The sequence below is a fragment of the Mustelus asterias genome, chromosome 11 (genome assembly GCF_964213995.1).
Source record: "Mustelus asterias chromosome 11, sMusAst1.hap1.1, whole genome shotgun sequence".
Taxonomy (NCBI): domain Eukaryota; kingdom Metazoa; phylum Chordata; class Chondrichthyes; order Carcharhiniformes; family Triakidae; genus Mustelus; species Mustelus asterias.
Genome location: NC_135811.1, coordinates 77,314,897 through 77,337,144, shown reverse-complemented (window position 1 = coordinate 77,337,144; position 22,248 = coordinate 77,314,897). Strand labels below are relative to the sequence as shown.

At 44.7% G+C, this 22,248-nt stretch overlaps 1 protein-coding gene across 2 annotated transcripts in view; it reads left to right on the top strand.

Annotated features, from left to right (window-relative positions):
• Positions 1-14,301: 14,301 nt before the first annotated feature.
• Positions 14,302-22,248, top strand: part of plekhm1 (pleckstrin homology domain containing, family M (with RUN domain) member 1) — a 50,094-nt gene continuing 42,147 nt past the window's right edge. Inside the window, exon 1 of one of the 2 annotated variants that reach the window (XM_078223800.1) lies at positions 14,302-14,474. The gene's annotated coding sequence lies outside the window, so the exon portion shown is untranslated. Of the gene's footprint in view, positions 14,485-22,248 lie in introns of both variants that reach the window. The other variant, XM_078223799.1, reaches the window with a different exon arrangement.

Below are 22,248 nucleotides of genomic sequence, written 5' to 3'. Positions count from 1 at the left end.
GCCAGACCGGGTAAGGACGGCAGATTTCCTTCCCTAAAGGACATTAGTGAACCAGATGGGTTTTTCCGACAATCGACAATGGTTTCATGGTCATCAGTAGATTGATGAGGTAATGGATTACCTCAATATCCGTGTCTAATAGCTTCCTAGCTACACTAGTCAGTGGCATTCATGTAGCTGAGTCATCCACTGCTATGATCAGGAGTTAATTGTAATGAGTCAGGATATCTGGTGAGAGTATCAAGTCTTTGACCTGACATCAAAGACATATATGATGAAAATTTCCCGTCCTTACCGGGTCTGGCCCACATGTGACTCCAGAGCCACAGCAATGTGCTTGATTCTCAAGTGCCCTCTGAACAAGAGCAACTAGGAATAGGCAATAAATGCTGGCTGGCCCATGTCCCACGAATGAATAAAAAAAGATGGCCAACATTATATTCTGAAAATTATGGGCGCTGAGGTAACATAAAAGGGCAAATGATTGAAACACAATCTGGCAACGGGGTGATAAAAGTTGAGGGTGGCTTATATTAGGGGTGGCACGGTAGCACAGTGGTTAGCACTGCTGCTTCACAGCTCCAGGGACCTGGGTTCAATTCCCGGCTTGGGTCACTGTCTGTGTGGAGTTTGCACATTCTCCTCGTGTCTGTGTGGGTTTCCTCCGGGTGCTCCGGTTTCCTCCCACAGTCCAAAGATGTGCGGGTTAGGTTGATTGGCCATGCTAAAATTGCCCTTAGGGTCCTGAGATGCATAGGTTAGGGGGATTAGTGGATAAATATGTAGGGATATGGGGGTAGGGCCTGGGTGGGATTGTGGTCAGTGCAGACTCGATGGGCCAAATGGCCTCTTTCTGCACTGTAGGGTTTCTATGATTTCTTGTCTAACGGAGGTGCCAGTAGCTACAATTGGCCTCAAGCTTTGAGAACACTGAGCTGTTGGAGAGTTTAGTCAAGCTGTCATCTCATCCACCAAGGACCTCCTCACCACTGCTTCATTGAGTTATATCACGTCGACACAGATGCAACTGGGACCCATTTGGCTTTGGAACTGGGACCGGCTGGGAATGGCATTCCATTGGTTTGGTGGTTGGGGGTGGGGGGGTTGTCCCCCATCTTGGTCATCTCATCAAGTTGTTGTTGCATTTTCTTCATAAAGGGGTGAGGTATTTTCCCTGGTGTTAACGGGCACATGGGTTTGGCATCATTTCTCAGTGTAATACTGTATGCAGTATTCAGTCACCACAATCCAGTGAAAAATACTGCTGCATTGCAATCAGCTGTTGAGCAACAATAGATTAGTCCACCAGACACATGGAAAACTGTCAGAAATACACTGAATGAAGCTCCTGTATTTTGAATCTAAAGGTGCAATGATTTTGAAATCTGGGAACCAAAAGACATAACATGGTGGTAGAAGGTGTCGGTGAGAAAGACAAACATTATAAACAGACATAATGTTGAATCAGATTGAAAAAGAAATCCAAATTAGTGCTGGAGTTAAAATCTGAGTGACACAAAATGGCTGCCTCTATGATAATGAATGCACAGTTACAGGCCATAATGAATTGGAAGTGGCACGGTGGCATAGTGGTTAGCTCTGCTGCCTCACAGCGCCAAGGATCCAGGTTTGATTCCAGCCTTGGGTACTGTGTGAAGCTTGCACGTTTTCCCTCTGTCTGTGTGGGTTTCCTCCGGATGCTCCAGTTTCCTCCCACAGTCCAAAGATCTGTAGGTTTGGCGGATTGATCATGCTAAATTGCCTCTGAGTGTCCAAAGATGTGAAGGTAAGAGGGATCAACAATGGTAAATGCACAGAGATAGGGTGGAGGGAAGGGCCTGGGTGCGATGCTTTTTGGAGAGTTGATACAGACTTGATGGGCCAAATTCCCCTTTCTGCACTGCAGGGACTCTATGGTTCTATGATGCTGTCGAGGCATTTGAGACGTTTAAAAGAAAATACAGACTGACATTCAATAGCTTGCTAAAGACACGAGTAGAGGAAATGTCAGTTACATCCTTCACCTAGCTGCAACTTGAATTAGATGAAGTGTCTACATTGTATGTGGCTATTTATGAAGTAAGGAGTCTAACAACACCAGGTTAAAGTCCAACAGGTTTATTTGGTAGCAAAAGCCACTAGCTTTTGGAGCGCTGCTCCTTCGTCAGGTGAGTGGGAGATGGAGCAGCGCTCCGAAAGTTCGTGGCGTTTGCTACCAAATAAACCTGTTGGACTTTAACCTGTTGTTGTTAGACTCCTTACTTGTGTTTACCCCAGTCCAACGCCGGCATCTCCACATCATGGCTATTTATGAACACATAGGTCCAATTCAGTCTCGGAGGTTGCCATTTGGTGTTTCTTCATCCCCTGGAAATTTCCAAGTGGCGATGCATCGAATTCTGCAAGGAGTACTGTGCTACTTGGATGACATTCTTATTTCAGCTCTGAACTGGCAGAGCCAGGCTGAAAACGGTGTTCTAAAGTTTGGAAAAGCATGGAGCTCGGGCAAAGGCACAGAAATTTGAAATGATTCCAAACTTTGTGGAGTCTTTCGATCAAACAATAAGAAATGCACCACACGTTTTGGGAATTATGTAAATTCATATCAAATTTGGCAACTTTATTACACCCATTAATTAACTTTTTTTAATTCATTCATGGGATACGGGCATTGTTGGCTAAGCAAACTGCAAGAAATACACTCTGCGCATCCCAAACTGCCCTTGAGTTGAGTGGCTTGCTAGACCACTTCTGAGTCAACCAAGTAAGGATAGCAGATTTCCTCCTCTAAAGTCAGCATTGAACAAGATGGGTCTTTCCAACAATCATTTCATGGTCATAATTCAGCTTTTAATTCCAGATTTATTATTTAATTCAAATTTTACAATCTGCCATGGTGCGATTCGAACCCAGTTCCCCAAAGCATTACCTTGGGTCTCTGGATTACTAGTCCAGTGACAATACCATTTAACCACCATCACCTTCGTTTGGAAGGCTATTCCATGGAATTGGACAAGGGAGTCTGACAAAGCATTCTAGCTGTGTAAAAGTAGCACTTCTCGGCCGTTTGGCTAAGATCAAGTGTAGTTATGCGGATGCTGCACTTGGTTGAGGTCATTGGGTTGCATTTAAGCTTCATATGTTTCATATGAAGCAATTTTTAAAAGCGGTATCTCGGCCTTTTGGTCAAGATGCAAATGAGATCAAGCCTTGGAGGAGGAATTCTCCGCCTACTCCAATCAGCTTGGCTCATGTAGATCAGGCTCAAGACAGGGTAGAGGATTGCATGCCCTGTCTTGTCAGCCTGGATCGGAAATGTCTCAACTTGTTGAGACTCTGAATTGGACTTGATTTGATTGAATTGGAAAAGTATAAAAACAAAAAAAAAGTAAATTGTTAGATGGTACAATGCCCGTACACTATAATGTCTCTCAAAAGATTAAGCCAGGATGCGTCTCATTCGGTGTAGGTGCTGTGATCTCTCAGCTGTTGGATAATGGTGAGGGGAGTGCGATTGTGTTTGCTTCAGTGCCTTGAACAAATGGAAAGGCCTTGTTGGATAAAACCTCTCCTCAGGTTCAGGCCCACATGGCTCAAGCTTGGCACGGTGGCACAGTGGTTAGCACTGCTGCCTCACAGTGCCAGGGATCCGGGTTCAATTCCGGCCTCGGGTCACTGTCTGTGTGGAGTTTGCCCATGTCTGCGTGGGTTACCTCCGGGTGCTCCGGTTCCTCCCACAGCCCAAAGTTGTGCGGGTTAGGTTGATTGGCCATGCTAAAAATTGACACTAGTGTCAGGGGGATTAGCAGGGTAAATGTGTGTGGTTACGGGAATAGGGCCTGAGTGGGATGTGGTCGGTACAGACTGGATGGACCGAATGGCCTCCTTGTGTATTGTAGTGATTCTATGATTCTGTTCTAAGGTCCTGTCCCCAGTTCTGAAAAGTTGATTAAAGAACGGAGATATCCCCTTAGGAATAGGAAACCAGTGGTTAAGTTTAATTTGTAATTGAAAATCAAGGAATGTATATAAGTTGTATGGATATTGATCGTTGTGTAACTTTTTCATTAAGGAGCAGGAAATGTAAGTGCACCCTCTTGTGGCCATCTGTATATGTAGTTACATGAATCAAAGCTTGAACCAACAAGTGGGTACTTGAACTTCATGTGTGATGGGAATATATGAATAAATAGGTAGAATTCACATGTATTAAGGATACTATACTTTAGAATTGAGAAAGTGGACACATATTCAAGTGTAGCCATTTTACCCACAAGACTTGTGGGGCAGCGCTTGCTGACAGCTTTAGTTTCAACAGGTGTTAAAGAGACCTTGACTGTGCCACACACAAAGTAACACCAGGGCCTTTCAAGTTCTCTTCACACTAATAAAGATAAGAAAAAGCACCAGTCGTTTTCAAAGGAACTTTACAAGCTTTTACGACAGCATTGCCTTCCCTTATCTATTCAGAAGTCATTCATAGATCTTCATGGAATAGAATCACAGAACCCTACAGTGCAGAAGGAAGCCATTCGGCCAACTCACCGACAGAGCTTCTTACCCAGGCCTACCCCACTCCCCACCCTATCCCTGTAACCCCACATATTTAACCCGCTAATCCACCCATAAGACATAGGAGCAGAATTAGGCCACTCGGCCCGTTGAATCTGCTCCGCCATTCAATCAAGGCTGATACTTTTCTCCCAATCTGCGCACCTTTGGACTGTGGGAGGAAACTGGAGCACCCGGAGGAAATCAAACAGTGACTGAATCGAATCCAGGTCCCTGGTGCTGAGAGGCAGCAGTGCTAACCACTGTGCCACAGCAAATTAGAAAAGAAAAAGGCTTTAAAAATCTATTCTATAAAAAAATTTGAAACACATATTTTAGAGCACTATGACCATGTATCTGGCTCATAATGTAAATAATAAAACCACTTTAACAATTAAATACTAGAGAACAAAAAGGCCACATCTATGGGGAAGAGTTAATCAAAGAGCTAACACCCATTGCTGCCAAAGAATGATGTAATCTGGTTTAGAAAGTTATAACTGTTCCAGTTTCTGTTTCACAACATCAGAAATATTGTAGAACAGCACTGGGAGAACCCCTCAATGTTTCTTTGGATGTTGGGAGTTTTGATATCATAAAGCAGACAGCTTTTCAATCCAACTGCCCAACAACTGACTTACTCGGGATTCAGGTGGAATTTTACTTTGAATATTGATGGGTATTCTTAAATTTATATTAGTTGTGGCATTGTATTTTTAAAGTTTTAATGGATTCTGCATTGGAAGACTATTTTAAAAATCTTTTATAGTAATTAATATTGCGATGAACTTCACCATTTTAAAATGTTTTGTGTGTTAAATAGTTTTGTAGTAAACTTGTAAGTTGGTGACATATAACATTTCTTGTAGTCTTCTGCATGCAGTATAAGAACCCACCTCTCTTGTATTTTCCAAAAGTGGAGAGATGCAATTTTTGAACAGAGATCCCCAGATCCTTATTATATCCAGGCAGTTATAACTTGGCCAACAAATTATTTAACAGGCTATCTGGGGACAATTAACATCTCTTAATAGTCACTTTCCTTGGGAAGAGACGTGGTTCATTTTCTCAGACCTAAAATAAGTGTCTGTGTGAAGTTGCTGCCTCAAACGCGGGTGAGGGTGATTGTTGAGGGAGTGTTCCCAGTCTAGGTTAGTCTATGTTTGGGGCTAGAATTATAATCCACATCACACGTGCATGCATCAGTTGCATTTTGACCTGGCAAAACATCACATTTCATTTTGTTTTTGGCGGCACGGGTGGCACAGTGGTTAGCACTGCTGCCTCACAGTGCCAGGGACCCGGTTCAAATCCGGCCTTGGGTCACTGTCTGTGTGGAGTGTGCAATTCTCCCCATGTCTGCGTGGGTTTCCTCCGGGTGCTCCTGTTTCCTCCCACAGTCCAAATATGTGCGGGTTAGGATGATTAGCCATGCTAAACTGTCCCTTAGTGTCAGGGGGGTTAGCAGGGTAAATATGTGGGGCTACGGGGGTAGGGCCTGGGTGGGATCGTGGTCGGTGCAGACTCGATGGGCTGAATGGCCTCCTTCTGCACTGTAGGGATTCTATGATTCGCAGGAGGAAATAAAGCAAACTATTCACTGCTGCACAAGTGGGAAAGAGGTCCAGACTGGAACAAGCATGCTAAATCCCTGGCTGAGTTTTTGAACGGGTAAGCTCGATATATAGAGGTCAAATTATGAAAATGCGGAACCCAGTAAAAGTTGTCGATGTGTCTGAAACTCTAAGGCCCCACACTATTAAGACTAAACTGTCAGCAAATGAAAAGAAACAGAGTCCACAATTCGACCTACATGTGAGCTGAGCAAGCTCATTAGTAACAACAGCAACATCACTAATGAGTTAGACAACATCAACAACAAGCAGGGCAACATCAACAATGTCACAAGTCCTTTTGGCTAAGATCAAGTGTAGTATGGATCGCCTGCGCTTGGTTGAGGTCATTAGGTTACGCTGAGGCTTCATATGTTTCATATGAAGCAATTTTTAAAAGCGGCATCTCGGCCTTTTGGCTAAGATGCAAATGAGCTCAAGTCTTGGAGGAGGATCCTCCCCCTTCTCCAATCAGCTTGGCTCATGTAGATCAGGCCCAGGACAGGGTGGTTTTGGTCTCCCGCCCTGTCTTGTCAGCCTGGATCTGAAATGTCTCAACTTGTTGAGACTCTGAATTGGATTTGATTTGATTGAATTGGAAAAGTATATAAAAAAAAACAATGTCACAAGTAAATGACACATTCGGCCAAATCTTCCGATATGGGAAGAGGTCTTTGACTCAACATCCTCCACTGATGTGCATCGTGACCCTGAGGAAGTCCCGACTTGTGCTCATCCGCAGCACCTGCATGGAAAGTATAAAGTTCCGATTGCCAGTTTTACTCTGCCTGGATTGCTCCGTCATTCTAACGACAGTGAGACCAGATGGTGAGAACCATAGAGATTTGGGCTACTCGCGCTATACTTAACCCGTTTTTTATACAAATTTAATGAAAGCTTTTCATAGCAGGTATAAAAACATGAAACCCAAAGAAAATCAACTGGAGTGTCAAAGCACAATGACACATACGGCAATGTTCACTCTCCACCTTCCAGCATTGCTCCCCACAACCCAGCAATGTTCACCCCTCCACCCTCCCAGCACTGTTTTCCGCCTCCAGACAATGTTCACCTACCCCTGGATCTCACCCCCCCCCTCCCCCCATCCGCACTGTTCATTCCCTTTGGGAATATTTAAAGACCACCCCCCACCCCCCCCCCCGCCCCACTTCCCTGGCAATGCTTACTGCCCTCCCAGGAATGTTCACCCTCCCAACAATGCTCACCCTCTCTCACCCCCTCCCATAGAGTGTTCACCCCCCTCCCCCCTCGGGGACAGTGCTCACCCCCTCCCCACGGACAGTGCTCCCGCCCTCCTGAACCCCCTCTCCCAACTCGCCTTCTGGAATTTCTGGCTCCTGTCCAGCCGATGCCAGAAGAGTCCACATTGTGCATGGGGGGGGCGGTTGAGGATTTTTGTAAGATGGGGGACTGTGAGAGGGGCTGAATACTGTTGAGGGTAAGGGGGGTGGGGGAACACTGTCAGGGCTGGGGGATGGAGCATTGTCAGTGGGTTAAGGCTGTGCAGTGTCCTAGGTTGACACTGCTGCTTCAAACAATGTATTGATTTATTTATTAGTGTCACAAATAGGTTTACATTAACACTGCAATGAAGTTACTGTGAAAATCCCCTAGTCGCCACACTATGGCGCCTGTTCGGGTACACTGAGGGAGAATTTAGCACGGCCAATGCGCCTAACCAGCACATATTTCGGACTGAGAGAGGAAACCGGACCACCCGGAGGAAACCCACACAGACACGGGGAGAACATGCAGACTCCACACAGACAATGACCCAAGCCGGGAATCGAACCCGGGTTCCTGGCGCTGTGAGGCAGCAGTGCTAACCACTGTGCCACCATGTCACCCGTAAGTCAATGAACAGCTGACTGGAAGATCTGGACCACTCTGTCATCAAGCACAACTCTAACACCACCAGGAACAACAATGTGCAATGTGGCCTGTGCATTATGCCAACTCACCACTGTTGCCAAATCTACCACAGGCATAACATCTTACCACTATGCAATACAAGAATAATATTTTGAGAAAAGTAAACAAGGTATAACAGACTTTAAAGGTATTCAGTTTAATTATAAAATCCGCTTGTTAAATCTTCATTAGTTAGATGTAATATACATGTGTACATGCAGATTTCATAAATGACTGGAACAGTTTACATTGATAGAGAGGTTTTGTGTAAAGAATGGGTTGTTGTTTTGTTAGATTATTTGGAAAGAACTAGGAACCAACTGATTTTTAAAATTCATTCGTGGGACATGAGCGTCACTGGGTGGCCAGCATTTATTGCCCAACCCCAGTTGCCTTTGAGAAGGTGGTGGTGAGCCGCCTTCTTGAATCGTGATGTGGAGATGCTGGCGTTGGACTGGGGTAAACACAGTAAGAGTTTTAACAACACCAGGTTAAAGTCCAACAGGTTTATTTGGTAGCAAATGCCATTAGCTTTCGGAGCGCTGCTCCTTCGTCAGATGGAGTGGAAATCTGCTCTCAAACAGGGCATACAGAGACACAAACTTGATTTTGTGTCTCTGTATGCCCTGTCTGAGAGCAGATATCCACTCCATCTGATGAAGGAGCAGCGCTCTGAAAGCTAATGGCATTTGCTACCAAATAAACCTGTTGGACTTTAACCTGGTGTTGTTAAAACTCTTACTGTTCTTGAATCGTTGCAGTCCATGCACTGTAGGTTGACCCACAATGCCGATAGGGAGATATGAGAATTGACATCCAGAATCCACTTACTGTAGTCAAGTGCAAATAACAATCTATCAGTCCATCAGTCACATGGATAGCAGCAAGAAATACACTCGATGAATATCCAGCATTTTGAGTCTAAAAGTGTGATCATTCTGGGAACCAAAAGACACATCAGGAGGCTTGGAAATGGGACGTAGGTTTGGAAATGCGGTAAGAGGGTAGACTTGCCAACTGTGACTGGACGTATTCCTGGAGATTCATCCTGCTGCCAACTGGCCCATGCCATCCCAAGCCCGAATTCCCACGGCCAATCAGACAGCCAATCATTTCCCAATTTATTATCTGATTGGGAAGGGGAGCCAGGTTTTGTTTTGTTTATTTATTAGTGTCACCAGTCGGATTACATTAACACTGCAGTGATGTTCCTGTGAAAATCCCCTAGTCGCCACACTCCAGCACCTGTTCGAGTACACTGAGGGAAAATGTAGCACGTCCAATGCACCTAACCAGCACGTCTTTCGGATTGTGGGAGGAAACCGGAGCACCCGGAGGAAACCCACGCAGACACGGGGAGAACGTGCAGACTCCGCACAGGCAGTGACCCAAGCCGGGAATCGAACCTGGGCCCAGGAGCTGTGAGGCAGCAGTGTTAACCACTGTGCCGCCATCCTTGTTTGGGTGAGACAATCCTGATCTTTCATTAAAGGCCCTGACAATTTCATGGCAAGGTCCTGGCAAGGATCTGGCAGATGGAGTAGAACATTGGTAAGTGTGAGGTTATCCACTTTGGAAGGAATAATAGTAAAATGGACTATTATTTAAACGGTGAAAAATTATAACATGCTACTGTGCAGAGGGACCTGGGGGTCCTTGTGCATGAATCACAAAAACTCAGTTTGCAGCTGCAGTAGGTAATCAAGAAGACAAATGGAATGTTGGCCTTTATCGCGAGAGGGATGGAGTATAAAAGCAGGGAGGTCATGCTGCAACTGTACAGGGTACTGGTGAGGCCACACCTAGAGTATTGTGTACAATTTTGGTCCCTTTATTTAAGAAAGGATATATTAGCTTTGGAGGGGGTACAGAGAAGGTTCACCAGGTTGATTCCGGAGATGAAGAGGCTAGCTTGTGAAGAGAGATTGAGTAGACTGGGCCTGTACTCATTGGAGTTTAGAAGGTTGAGGGGAGAACTTATAGAGACATATAAGATAATGAAGGGGCTAGACAGGGTAGAAGCAGCGAGGTTATTTCCACTTACAATGGAAACAAGAACTAGGGGGCATAGCCTCAAAATAAGGGGGAGTCAATTTACAACAGAGTTGAGGAGAAACTTCTTCTCCCAGAGGGTAGTGAATCTTTGGAATTCTCTGCCCAATGAAGCAGTAGAGGCTACCTCGTTAAATGTGTTTAAGTCACAGATAGATAGATTTTTAACCATTAAGGGAATTAAGGGTTATGGGGAGCGGGCGGGTAAGTGGAACTGAACCCACTATCAGATCAGCCATGATCTTATTGAATGGCGGAGCAGGCTTGAGGGGCTAGATGGCCTACTCCTGCTCCTATTTCTTATGTTCTTATGTTCTTCATTTCCTACAAATTGTTCAGATGTCTGGTTTGCACCTTTTCCCTTTTTTGTGAAGAATAAAATGGGCCATCTGTGTGAAATGTTGTCCTTCTTCCTGTAAACATGCATCACATCTCATTGTATGTAGTGGACCTGTATACGCCTCTCCCCCATTGCCACCTTGACACCTCTGGGAATTGCCACAAGCCTTTTAGCACCGACTGCTCCATTGCTAATAACATCTTCTAAACGATCTATGGAATAAGATTGCCAACTCTGGCTGGGCATATTCCAGGAGGCACCAACACAGGACTCCTCTATACCTTCAACAGCAGAAAAGACTCATGAGAATGGTTGTGGACATGAGAAACGAGAGGGCACAGATTTTAAAGCACTTAGTGAAAGAAGCAATAGTGATATCAGGAAAAACAATTTACACAACGAGTGGCTGGGGTCGGGATTGCTCTGCCTGGGTGGAGGCCGGATCAATTGAAGCACTGAAAACGGAATTAGACTGTAATCTGAAAAGGAAGAATGTGCAGGGTTATGGGGAGAATGGGGGAATGGAATTCAGTGAGTTGTTTATTGGGAGAGACAGTGCAGGCAGGATGGGCCAAATGGCCTCCTTCTGCACTGTAACAATTGTGAATCCCAGACTCCTGCCATTGGTCACCTAATAGAATCCGTATAGTGCAGCCTGCACCGACAACAATCCCGCCCAGGCTCTATCCCCGTAACCCCACGTATTTAACCTGCTAATCCCACTGACACTAAGGGGCAATTTAGCACAGTCAATTAACCTAACCCACACGTCTTTGGAAACCCATGCAGACACGGGGAGAATGTGTCAACTCCACACAGACAGTCACCTAAGTTGGGAATTGAAGCCAGGCCAGGTCTCTGTGAAGCAGCAGTGCTAACCATTATGGAGCCCACCTTCCCCTGGCTTTAAATGTGACCTAGTTTTGCCTTTAGATAGTGAAGTAGCCTCTTTCCCCTATCTCCGGTCTTTTTATGCCCAGCAAGTTAAAGTGATCAACAGGAACATATTCTTTTTGTGTTAAATGCTCCTATGATTTTTCTCCTTCAGATTGTCTTTAATTACTGGAGACACCAGTTCAATCCTGGAGGGTTGGCAATTTTGATAACACTCCCCGCGAGCACATTATCTCAGTCTTTATGTTGCTCGTTGACGTTTCGAAACCTCTCACATTACCACAGGCCTAGGGCCGGCCCTAACCGACCTTCATTGAGTTAACTGGGCGATCCAGATAGATGGTCATACTGATCTTGTTTCTGGGCCAGCTTTTGCAGGTTATCACGGGCATCTTTCAATTTGGAGGAGCATGAGACTGGGAACACCGTGGGTGGCACAGTGGTTAGCACACCACGCCACCTCACACCGCCAGGGAGCCAGGTTCAATTCCCAGCTTGGGTCACTGTCTGTATGGAGTTTGCATATTCTCCCCATGGGTTTGCGTGGGTTTCCTCCGGTTGCTCCAGTTCCCTCCCACAGTCCAAAGATATGTGGTTTAGGTGGATTGGCCATGCTAAATTGCCCCCTAGTGTCAGGGGAACTAACTAGGGTAAATGCATGGGGTTGTGGGGATACGGCCTGGGTGGGATTGTTGTTAGTGCAGACTTGATGGGCCGAATGGCCTCCTTCTGTACTGTAGGATTCTATAATTCTATGAACTTCAGGTCAGATAGGAGGACCAAAAAAAACAAACATTACAGTCATCATTTGATATGTGTGCAGTTAAAGTACCCAACGCCATGTACCTGAAGCAGTGAAATACATATTTATTCGTGAACAATTTAGGAAAATAACACCACGCTCTGTGATTTATCCGCCTCCGTTAATTCTTTTGTGTTCTTTTTGGCTTTTTATACACATTTTTGTACATTTTGCATTTTTTACCGCCGCTATTTTTGCCACCAGTGACAGTATCCACTACACCTGTCCTCTTTTGGACCCGCACACTGGTACCGAGGGCTGACCTGTCGCCCCCAGCCAAAGACTGGGCTTTAGGATGGAATTCCAGAACACTCACCTGTCGCTAAAAATTTGCAACATTTCCAGTGTCAAGGATATTGCGAGTCTGGATGATTTTAGGGTGAATGTCTTGTATCTTTCTGTGCTGAGGAATTTTAGTTGAGCGTGGTTCAACTCAAGCCATTTTCCTCTCGCCCCCCCCCAGCGCAAAGCCGGAGTAAAAGCAAATCGCTGCGGATGCTGGAATCTGAAACCAAAAAAGAAAATGCTGGAAAATCTCAGCAGGTCTGGCAGCATCTGTAAGGAGAGAAAAGAGCTGATGTTTCGAGTCCAGATGACCCTTTGTCAAAGTTCAGAGCGGAGTACTCAGGTTCCAAGCCCCCCATCAATTCCTTGATCTCCAATCGCAGATGGCTATATTTTTGCCTTTTCTCTTCCCACGCCAACTCAAGTTCCTTGCAGTCATCTTCGTACCGCACTGTGGCATCCACCATTGCAACTCTCTGGTCTTTTGTGAATATCACATCGGGTTTCCATAGGAAGCTGTCCTTGGTCTCTAGTCTCGGTTCCTGGTGGGATGTCCAGCCGTACTTGCCGACGTACAGACCTAGTTGTGCAAGTACCTTTGTGGTGTTTGATTTTTGGATTCTTTACAAACAGTCAGCAACCAGAAATGTGTGCTTGGGTCTTACTTGCTGCTTCGCACCGCCGAGATGATTTCATGACGTTCAGTCGTACCCCTGTTAGGGTTGACCTTGTTGGATAAAAGTTACTTCAAATAAGTAAATTATTGATGAGGCCAGATGATTTCATTGATCCAGGCGCCCAGGTAGGTACTTCTCGGTTTCGCTTGCTGGCGGGGGTGTGGGGGCAATATAGAATACAGTTTCATTCTGGAGTCTCCAGTTTTTGCCATGATTGGATAAGAAAGTCTTTCGCTTACCGGTGAAGTGAAAGCCTTTCGTTTTGGCAATATTGTTAGACCCGTATGATCACAAAATAACTGGAGTAGTTTCAGATTCTGTTCCATCCCAGCCTGTGAGTCGCTCAGTCGGGCAAAGTCATCCACAAAGGCCTGAGCCCAACAGTTGACTCTTCTGCCTCCCAGAAGCATGGTAACTCCTGAGTTGCTGTTCTTCAGCGAGCACACCAGTGGATCCAGAGCGATGTTGGTGAGAGAGAGTCGTCCTGTTTCACGCCCTTCTCGGTGATGATTTCGGTTGTCACAGTTCTGTTCCCTTCGACTACCGTGGTGTTTGTTGCCCGCGTGTAGTCCCTCGACCATATCCACGAAGGCTTTGGGTAGCTTTGCTCTTTGGAGTGATCTCAGGAGTAGTTTGTGCGCAACCGAGTTGAACACCTTTAACAAGTCGACAAAGACAACTGAAAGGTCCTGGTGGTTATTTTTTGCTCCCCTCAGACTGCAATATTTTCATTACATCCAGAAGTTGCTAAGAACCCTTTCTGCCTAGGGTTGATCTCGATTGTTTCGTTCAGCCGCTTTGCCATGACCTTCTATAGCTTTTCTCCTTCAGATCCCTCTTTAATTTCTGGAGACTCCAGTCCAATCCTGGAGGGTTGGAAACCCTGCTTCAGGTGTTGTATTCACAGCAGTCTGTCGCCAGGTGGAGCCCGCTTCCAGGGATCGGGGAAGCTGGCCGGAGAGCGCTTTCCGCGGTGAGCGCTGGGATATTGGCAGAGTCCTTGGGAGGAGAAATGACCGTTTGCGCGATGCGCGCCGGGATACTGGCGGAGTCCACTGGGAGGAGAAGGCTCGTTGTCGCGGTGAGCGCCGGGATACTGGCGGAGTCCGCTGGGAGGAGAAGGCTCGTTGTCGCGGTGAGCGCCGGGATACTGGCGGAGTCCGCTGGGAGGAGAAGGCTTGTTGTCGCGGCGAGCGCCGGGATTCTGGCGGAGTCGCTGGGAGGAGGTTGTTTATGTGGCTGGATTGTCGTCTGGGGACGGGCGCTGAGGGCAGAGCTGAAGCCCCTTGGGGGAGACGCTGAGGGGGTGAAAAGTGAAGAGTACAAAGGTCTGTGAGGGTAAGAAGCAACTGGACGAGGGGAAGGGAAGCGGTGTGGTAACTTAGCTGAGTTAAGTGAAGAATAAAGGGGCTGGGGTGGTGCCACTGGGGGACTGGGGACAGGTGAGTCAGGGCATCTCCCTGTGATGGGAGAAACCCTATTGAGATTTCAAACCCCCACATTTCACTGTCTGTCACCCTTGAGATCGAGCTGCCTTTGAAAGAAGCATATCAGGAATAGGTTTGTCAATGAAACCCTGTTTTGGAAGCCCTGGTTGTAATTTTCTGTTTTACACTTGCCAATCTGTCATTGGCTTGTTTCTCTTTTGTTTTAAAAAAAAAAGTTTCTCAGCAGAAGCAAAGCATTGTTTTGTCAAACAAAAGGTTTGGGGACACTTTTTTAAATGTTTTCTAATGGTCATGTCAATTCGACAATTAATGCTTTTGTTGTTTTTCTTTCCCCCACAAATAAGCTTTTCAACACTTGACTTTTATTAATGGCATTTAGCTGGAACATCTCCATATTAAACTTGACTTATTGTGGAGCGTGGGCAGTGTCAGTTACAGTTCTGTTCGCTAAGCTCTTGATAAGTCAAGTTTCCCTTTTTCTTTTTGTTCAGCTTCATTAAAATTCTGAAAGTTGTGACAAAAGAATCGTCTGATGAATGTTGTTTTGTTAAGCTTTCCTAATTTACTTCTAAACAGACGGAATCTTCCTGGTTTATTCAATTTTTTACTTGAACATGTATTGCTGAGTTAGCTGACTTCAGCAGGGGTAATTGCCATAATTGGCCTTAGTGGCCTGTGTATCTTTTTAAATGAAGCAAAATATTTTATTTAAAAGTAATTTTGTATTGTTGTGTGAAATAGCAGACCAAAAATTGTGACATTATCTCCAGTGCCGTTCCCCCAGTTCTGGACTCAGTTCAGTTCAGCAACTACATAAGACCATAAGACCATAAGACATAGGAGCGGAAGTAAGGCCATTCGGCCCATCGAGTCCACTCCACCATTCAATCATGGTTGATTTCAACTCCATTTACCCGCTCTCTCCCCATAGCCCTTAATTCCTCGAGAAATCAAGAATTTATCAATTTCTGTCTTGAAGACGCTCAACGTCTCGGCCTCCACAGCCCTCTGTGGCAATGAATTCCACAGACCCACCACTCTCTGGCTGAAGAAATTTCTCCTCATCTCTGTTCTAAAGTGACTCCCTTTTATTCTAAGGCTGTGCCCCCGCGTCCTAGTCTCCCCTGTTAATGGAAACAACTTCCCTACGTCCATCCTATCTAAGCCGTTCATTATCTTGTAAGTTTCTATCAGATCTCCCCTCAACCTCCTAAACTCCAATGAATATAATCCCACGATCCTCAGACGTTCATCGTATGTCAGGCCTACCATTCCTGGGATCATCCGTGTGAATCTCCGCTGGACCCGCTCCAGTGCCAGTATGTCCTTCCTGAGGTGTGGGGCCCAAAATTGCTCACAGGAGCAGACGATGTCAAACAATAACCTTAATACAAACTGGGTTCACAAGAGTAGGGGGCATCGCTCAAGGGCCAAGAAACCTTCTCTTCGTGTTGTTGGTGGCAGGTTTCAGGCCTGGAGGAACTTGGGCTTAGGGAAAAGAGCCTTGGATGTGGTTCTCAACACTGATCTACCCAACAACCCTGTTGGAAATGCGTTTGTTTAGCACTTGTGTGTAGTTGTCAAGGGAAGGATGACTACCTACAGTCAAATAGTTCACAGATGGTTGATAGCGGGCCAGTTTTTGTCAAACTGCCTGTGGATGTGTAGCTCAGCAAGTTGGCAACACTTCAGGAGAGCAGGAGGCTAATTGGCCAACAAAATTGCAAAGGAGATGAAGCAAGCATTTTTATTAAGATACAACTGTTTAGTCAGTCCTTTGAGGGGTTGACTGTTTTAAGTGTTGGGTCACAGTTGTCACTTGTGGCTTGGCTTATCATACTACAGTCAAAAACGCTTGATGTTGTTTTCCACTGTTTGTGAAACATCACATTAAGTGTTGCCTGCCGTTTTCCTTTAGAACATTTTTTAAAAACTCAGTTATTTAGTTTCCTTTAGCCATTAGCTTGCTAACTAAGCAGTAGAATTTCTGACTCTTTGGGCTAACTTGTTCAGTGAGTGTTCAGCTCTTGTGACGCAACTCCAAGGAAGAAAATAGACCGGGAGGGTTTTGTTCACGTCGTCCGAACCACAAAGTACTGAAATAAACACGTGAACAAGTTCAGATTTTTAAAAATAGTTGGCTCTGTTTTTCCTTTGTACTTTCTTCCCAAGTCGTGTTTATAATTTGATTTGATTTAGTATTGTCACATGTATTAACATACAGTGAAAAGTATTGTTTCTTGTGTGCTATACAGACAAAGCATACCGTTCATAGAGAAGGAAACGAGAGAGTGCAGGGTGTAGTGAAAATGAGAGTAAAAGATAGAAATGGAGGGTATGCTGGGCACAGCTTGCAAGAAGTCGTCTCGCTCTGGCGCCATCTTGTTAAGAATTCTAATTCTAATTTTTTACAAATTAATACAATTAATTCTACCTGCCAAGTATAATTTTGTTTGTTATTTTTGCAGCTCTGCTCATAAGGTCATAAGAAATAGAGGTATATGTAGGCCATTCAGCCCATCCAGTCTGCTAGACTATTCAGTAAGATAATTGCTGATATGATTGTGGCTTTAACTCCATTTCTTGCCTGTTCCCCATAACCCTTGATTCCCTTGTTAATCAAAAATCTGTTGAACTGGATATATTCAATGATCGTTGGGGGAGAGAATTCCAAAGACAAACGATTCTCTGAGAGAAACAATTCTTTCTCATCTCCATCTTAAATGATAGTCCCCTTATTTTTAAACAACACTGCCTAGTTTTAGATTCACCATAGAGAGGAAACACCGTCTCAGCCTTTATCCTGTCAAGCCCGCTCAAAATCTATGCTTCAATCAGATCACCCCTCGTTCTTCTCGAGGCCCAACCTGCTCACCCTTTAGTCATTAGACAAACCGTTTACCCCAGGAATCAGCCTAGTGAGTGTTCTCTGAACTGCTTCCAATGCAAGTATATCCCTCAAATAAAGTGACCAAAACTGTACAGAGTACTCCAGGTGTAGTCTCACCAATGTTCTGTACAGTTGTGACAAAACTTCCCTACTTTAATACTTATTGCTCATTACCCGCATGTTGACTTTTTGTGATTCATGTACACCCAGATCCCTCTGTACTGCTGCACTCTGCATTTCAATGATGTTCTGCTTTTCTATACTTCGTACCAAAGTGGACAATCTCATATTTACCCACATCGAAATTCATCTGCCCACTCGACCACTCTATATCCCTTTGTATCCTCCTCAAAACTTGTTTTCCTACTTAACTTTATATTACAGCCAAATTTGATGATATAGTCAGTCCTTTCATCCAAGTCATTAATCTAGATTGTAATTAGCTGAGACCTAGCATTGATCCTTGCAGTACTCCAGTGGTTACAGTTTGCCCACCTGAAAATGACTCATTTTTCCCGACTCTCCATTTCCCATTAGTTGGCCAATCTGCCATCCATGCTAATATATCGTCTCCAATAACTTGAGTTCTTATCTTCTGCCTCAACCTTTTAAGTGGCACCTTATTGAATGCCTTGTGGAAACCCACTCCAGTGCTTCCAGTGCTTGTTCTGGTCACAGTCCAATTCTTGCTGGAGAAATTCCCAGTCAAGCTAAAACCTCTGACACTAAACCCAAGTTTACATCTAATTAAGCGGGTAACATTTGAAGATTGAAAGGACCTGATCAGGCCAATTTTTCTTGCATATTTCTCTATAGAAACAGGAAGGACAGCTATTGCCAAGGATACCCAGATGAGTAAGCATTTGCAAGATGCTTAGATTAATTGTGCCGGAAATGAACTTCTGCAATTTAGTAATGGTGAAAAGCAAGAGCCTACTTATATATTTTCAATAAGGGACCGGGAAGGGTTCTTTCCCTTTGTTCCATGGGTGTTGCAATAATGAAATAGTTCTCGTCAGAGTCACAAATTACATTGTCTGTGATGGGGAGGTGATGGCCTAGTGGTATTGTTATTAGACTATTAATCCAAAAACTCAGCTAATGTTCTCGGAACCCGAGTTCAGATCCCACCATGACAGATGGTAGAATTTGAATTCAATTTTTTTTTAAATCTGGAATTAAGAATCTACTGATGATGATGAACGATTGCCGATTGTCGGAAAAACTCACCGGGTTCATTGATGTCCTTTAGGGAAGGAAATCTGCCATCTTTTCCTGGTCTCGCCTATGTGTCACTTCAGAGCCACAGCAACGTAGTCGACTCTCAACTGCCCTCGGGCAACTAGAGATGGGCAATAAATGCTGGCCAGCTAGCGACGCCCATGTCCCACAAATGAATAAAAAGTCATCCCCCTTTATCTGTCTTAACTTGCCTGCCGTTTTTGACATGTCGGCCATTCTATCCTTCGCCAACACCTCTCTGTTGTCCAGACAGTTTATTTTCCTTCATTCTTTCATAGGATATAGACATCACTGGCAGGTAGGGATGTCAGATTTCCATCCCTAATGGATATTAATGAACCAGATGGGATTTTACAACAATCAACCATGGTTTCATGGTCATCGTTAGACTTTTAATTCAAGATTTTTAAAATATTGAACTCAAATTTCACCATCTGCCATGGTGAGATTCGAGCCTGGATTTCAAAGCATTACCCTGGGTCTCTGGATTACTAGTCCAGTAAAAATACGACTACGCCACCACCTCCCCATCACTGTTAATTGTTAGGCTATTTATTCAACAACCAGTACTGGATGAACAAAAACTTCCACAAATTAGATGTGGGAAGATCAAAGCCATTGTCTTTGATTCCAGCCGTAAACTCTGTTTCCTAACTGCTGACTCCATCCATCTCCCTGACACTGAAGTTGAACCAGGCTGGTCTTAACCCAGCACTGTGTTTCACCAAGGTGAGTTTCTAACTGCATCTTTTCACCATCACCAAGACCAACGTTTCTCCTCGAACATTGCCTGACTCTCTCCATACCCCTTACCTGTCTTAGTTCATCAGCTGCTGAATCCCTCATCCGTGCCTTTTGTATAAAGCCCTACAACCTTCTAATAGCTCCTCTAATTCTGGCCTCATGCTCGTCACCAATTTTAATTACACAAACAGGATAGCATAGGATATGGGCCTACAGAAACCAGCCATTCTGTCAAACCAGAATCCATGCCGCTGTTATGCTGCACACGAGCCTCCTCTTATCTAAATCTGCCATCATAACCATCTATTCTCTTCTCCCTCGTTTGCTTGTCTTGTTTCTTTCTTAGGATCCCTGCAGTGCAGAATGAGGACATTCGGCCTATCAAGTCTGCACTGGTTCTCCGAGAGAGCATCTTACCCAGGTCCACCCCTGCCCTATCTCAACCCCACGCATTTACCCCGCTAATCCCCCTAACCTGCACAATTTTGGACAATAGGGGTCATTTAGCACGGCCAATCCACCTAACCTGCTTATCTTTGGTGTGTGGGAGGAAACCGGGGCACCCGGAGGAAACCCATGCAGACACCTGGAAAACGTGCAAACTCCACACAGTCACCAAGGCCAGAATTGAACCTGGGTCCCAGGCGCTGTGAGGCTACAGTGCTAACCCACTGTGCCATTCCTCCTGTTAAATGCATCTATACTATTTGCTTCAATCACACTCTGTGGTAATGAGTTCCATATTCTTACCACTTATTGGGCGAAGATGTTTCTTCTGAATTCCTTGTTGATTTTCTTGATGACTATCTTATATCCATGGCCTCCAGTTTTCCTCTTCCCCACAAGAGAAAACATTCTCTCCGTATCCATTTGATCAAAACCTTTCATCATTTTAAAGACCTCTGTTAGATCGCCCCTCAGCTGTCTTTTTTCAAGAGAGAAGAACCGCAGCCTGTCAGTCCGTTCCTGATATGTATACCCACACATTTCTGGTATCATCCTTGTAAATCTTCTCTGCACTCTTTCCAGTACTTTTATATCCTTTTTTACAAAATGGCGACCAGAACTGCACATAATACTCTAAATGTGGTCTAACCATGGTTCTATATAGGTTTAACATAACTTCCTCTAAAAATAACACCTAGTGTTTGGTTTGCTTATTTATGGCGTCAACTAACTTGTGACACAACATTTGATGTGTTTGTACTCTGAAATCCCTTTGTTCCCCTCCCCAGCTAGACTTGCACCTTCCAACTAATAAGTGACTTTCCTATTCTACATACCAATATTGTTCTGTCATTGGTAGCTGTGTCTTCAGCTCCCAAGGCAACTCTGAAATTCCCTTGTAATCCTCCTTGCCACTCTACCATTCTCTTTCCTCCTTTTAAGACACTCCTTGTGAAACCTACCTCTTTGACCAAGCTTTTGGTTATGTGACCTGATATCTCCCTGTGTGGCTGCGTGTCAAATTTTGTAAAAGCTCCTGTGGAATGCCACGGGGCATTTTATTACATTAAAGGCGCTATGCACTGTCATGCTCCCAGGGTCAAGTTACTGCAGCCTCATCTATAGTTTATTGGTAGAGTAGAAATTAACTCTGAAGAGACTATTATACTTGTGCATCCAGTGTCAGGAGAGCAACGTCTGCATGTCACTTTTCTGGTATTAGACTGAGGAATATGCACTGGGCTTCATTTTATATACAAACCTACGGATGGCACGGTGGCACAGTGGTTAGCACTGCTGCCTCACAGCGCCAGGGACCCGGGTTCGACTCCCAGCTTGGGTCACGGTCTGGAGCGGGCACATCCTCCTTGTATCTGCCTGAGTTTCCTCCGAGTGCTCCTGTTTCCTCCCACAGTCCAAAAGACATGCTGGTTAGGTGCATTGGCCATGCTAAATTCTCCCTCCGTGTACCCAAACAGGCGCTCAAGAGTTGCAACTAGGGGATTTTCCACAGTAACTTCATTGCAGTGTTAAGGTAAGCCTACTTGTGACACTAGTAAATAAACTTTAAAACTGCCAAACAGATAGTATTCATGTTACTAGGACAGTTTCGTTCATGCCTATGCCATTGCTGATGAATGTTGGGCTGTGGGGTGCAGCCAATGGAAGGAATTTTATGTGTGAGCTTGTCAGCTGCACTTTTATGCTATGAAAGTGTCTAAGTGTACAGAACAGCATTCCTACTTCACTGATGTGGAAAGACAGGATAATCTAGCTGCACAGTAGTAATGGACATTTTTCCATTTTCCACTTGGGTTCGCTATGTTAAAATGCAGAAAAATCAGTCATCTTATCCTGACAGCAGAATCAGATTTCAAACAAAAATCCAAAATATAAAGCTATAGAATTGCTAAATACCAAATAAAACCCAAATCACCTGGCAGGTGTTGTTTTACAAATGAGTTCAGAACTTCTTAATTGTTTTGACAAGTTTCTGGAGAGCTTTATCAAGAACAACGAGCTTGATCTTATTTCAAAGCCTTGGGCAAGTAATTGTCTTAGTTAAGTGTCCTTAATTAATGGAGGGCTTTATCTCCTTTAATATATTATGTGAAGATTCTCTTTAGTGGTACTGGCTCCTGACGTGCAGATCCTCCAAAGCAAGTTACACCCCAGAAGTAAATATGCCGAGATCCTCTTAAGTTGGTAGCAAGAAAAAATAGCTTGAGTAGAGCCCTGTGCATTGGAAACTGGTGCCGCTTGCTACTCAGCACATGAGACTCGTGGGTTGGGATCAAATAACACCAACACCTCTCCTAGCATTAAAAACAG